The sequence below is a fragment of the Alligator sinensis genome, unplaced genomic scaffold (genome assembly GCF_000455745.1).
Source record: "Alligator sinensis unplaced genomic scaffold, ASM45574v1 scaffold66_2, whole genome shotgun sequence".
NCBI lineage: Eukaryota > Metazoa > Chordata > Crocodylia > Alligatoridae > Alligator > Alligator sinensis.
Genome location: NW_005842489.1, coordinates 984,127 through 986,693, shown reverse-complemented (window position 1 = coordinate 986,693; position 2,567 = coordinate 984,127). Strand labels below are relative to the sequence as shown.

The following is a 2,567-nucleotide window of genomic DNA, read 5'->3' as shown; positions in this document are numbered from 1 at the left end:
TGTGTATGTGAGGTGTGGGGGTGGAGGTGTGGGGGGATATTGTGGGTATGTAGGGGGTGTTTTTGGGGATGTGTGGGTTGGGTGTGTGGAGGGGGAGGATGGCTGGCGGGGTGTGGGTGTGTGTGGAGGGTCCCCCTACAAATGCCCCCCCATTGTGCACAGCCCCTGCCGCCAGCAGCAGCAGCAGGTGCAGCCTCTTGGTGGTGCAAGACTGCATGTGGCCAGGCCACCAGCTCCATTGCATGGGGCTTACATGCCTGAACCCCACGCCACCAGGAGAAGCTCCACATGATGAAGGTTGAGGTGCAGGACATAGGGTTCGACTGGGGCAGCAGAAAAAGGGGTGGAGCTGGCCCAGCTCCATAGCGCAGAGCTCTTTGCCATTCCCCATGACCTGCACATAGCAGTGAGTGAGACTGGGCTGCTGGTTCTATCATGTGGGGTTCCCCCCAGAGGCGCACAGCTTGAGTGGAGAGCCTGAGAAGTGCATGCAAGCCCCTCATGATGGAGTCATGCAGACCCTGCACCTCTGCCATCCTGTGTTCTGTTCTCCCATCGCCTTACCCAAGTTCCCTGTAGGCCCTGGCCCCAGGGCACTGGCGCAGGCCCCATGCTCCTGCCCAGCTGCCGCTTTGCTCCTGCCTGCCACCACCATCACTTCCACCTGTCCGCCACCGCCACCGCTACCACCACTGCTATCACCACCACCACTCCCCTGCTAGCCACCCACCACCCCCTGCCATCCTTCACCTGCCAGTATCCTACCTTCCCACCTACCTGCTACCCTGTTCTCTTCCCTCCTCTCCCTCCATCTGCCCACTGCCGCTTCCCCACCCTTGCCACTGCCACCACCACCACTTCCCCTACCTGCTGCCACCACTTTCCTACCTGCGGGGATAGAATCAGGGCTGTACTGTGGGCATGGGTGGGAGCGCAGCATGTGCTGCCCTGCCCCCATGGGAGCAAACCGGGCTCAGCCCAATATGAGTACAGCAGGGACAGCCTGGAGCCAGGCCAGATACAGTGAACTGGTAGGCAAAGTTGCCAGGTGGGCCAGATCCGACCTGCGGGCCGTATTTTGGCCACTTCTGGTGTAAGAGGTCAAGTGATACAACTTCATCCTCTTACATCCACAGGATCAAGATTCAGACCCCAACAACGATCCCAACTGGATGGAATACTGTTATATTTAACTCTGCTTTTTATAATCATTACCCTACAATCATCTTCCAGAGCCAGGAAATAAAAACAAAGATCTTAGGCCCTGGTAGATGTTAGGTTTGTTGTGCATTATATGTGACTATCACAAAACTAGTTATAACTTGGCAGATGTTATACCAATTTGTCTTGGATAAAAATGGTAGATCAGCCACAAAGTCGTTCATTGAAACAGCAACTTCTTTGTGGCACAGTGGTATCCCATGATAATATTAATGTGTGGCCAATTGCAATGCTACCTTTTGTTGTGGAATACTTGCATATAATTTGCAACAAATGTAACATCTGTCAGGTCCTTAATACCCACAAGCACCTATACACATGCTTTAATACATTCCGATTATATTAATCAAGTCTGCTGGAGTGTTCTAATCACAGTGCTCCAGTATGCTGCAGCGTCTTGTGTATTCAGCATCCCTATGTTTCAAAATGGTGGTGGTGCTTTAAGTAAAGCTCGTTCAATGAGTTTTAGTTAAAGTGCCCCCGCTGCCATTTGAAAATGCGGGACACTGGATTCATGAAACGCTATGGGTGTTTTAAGAAGAGAGGCTCCCAAGAGCCACTTTAATTAAAAGACCCCACTCCCCATCCTGGAGCACATGGAAAAAAGTCCCAAGGGCATTTATACATATACATTTGTCTTCTCCAATGCGCCAGAGATCCAGCACATTGGAGCAGACTTGATTCTGCTCTAATTCGATTCTGCTTTAATCAAGTCTGCTCTGCACGCAAGCTGATGCGCCTGGTGCTGCATTGTGTGCATTTGTATAAATGGTGAAATGTGCATCAGTGCTGAGAAACTGGTGGCGGTGCGCTTTTGAACTAAAACATCTTTGTGTTTTATTTGAACAATGGATATGTTCAATCCAGGTGAACAATGGATATGTTCAACTGGATCAGCCCATAAGAAGAAACAAGAGGATAACAGTAAGCTTTCCCTGTTGAGCTTGAATTAGAAAAGTTCATCAGCATCTAGTATAAACACTGTGTATTGCAGGAAAAAAAGAGTCTGTACAGCTCTATATAGATCTGTGGCTCATTTAAAGTATAGCTGACTCTGTGGCGCAACGGCAGCGCGTCTGACTCCAGATCAGAAGGCTGTGTGTTCAAATCACACCAGGGTCAGTAGTGTCCCTTTTTCCCACCCCCAGACTTAGTTGGCTAACATTGTATTTTCTGTAACCTAGTTGTGTTCTCCTCCTCACCCCCATCCCTCTCGTGTGATTTGTATTTCCCTACTGGCTTTATCATCTTTTGGGACTCATAACTCTTAACATCTACTAATATAATGCAATCTGTTCTTATCAGTTTAATTGCTGGAAAGACAGAGAACCGCTTCTATTTTCCTG

General features: G+C 49.5%; 1 non-coding gene across 1 annotated transcript; it reads left to right on the top strand.

Annotated features, from left to right (window-relative positions):
* Positions 1–2,271: 2,271 nt before the first annotated feature.
* TRNAW-CCA lies at positions 2,272–2,343 on the top strand. Its single transcript has one exon. It is a non-coding gene; the product is annotated as a tRNA-Trp (tRNA).
* The last annotated feature ends 224 nt before the right edge of the window (positions 2,344–2,567 follow it).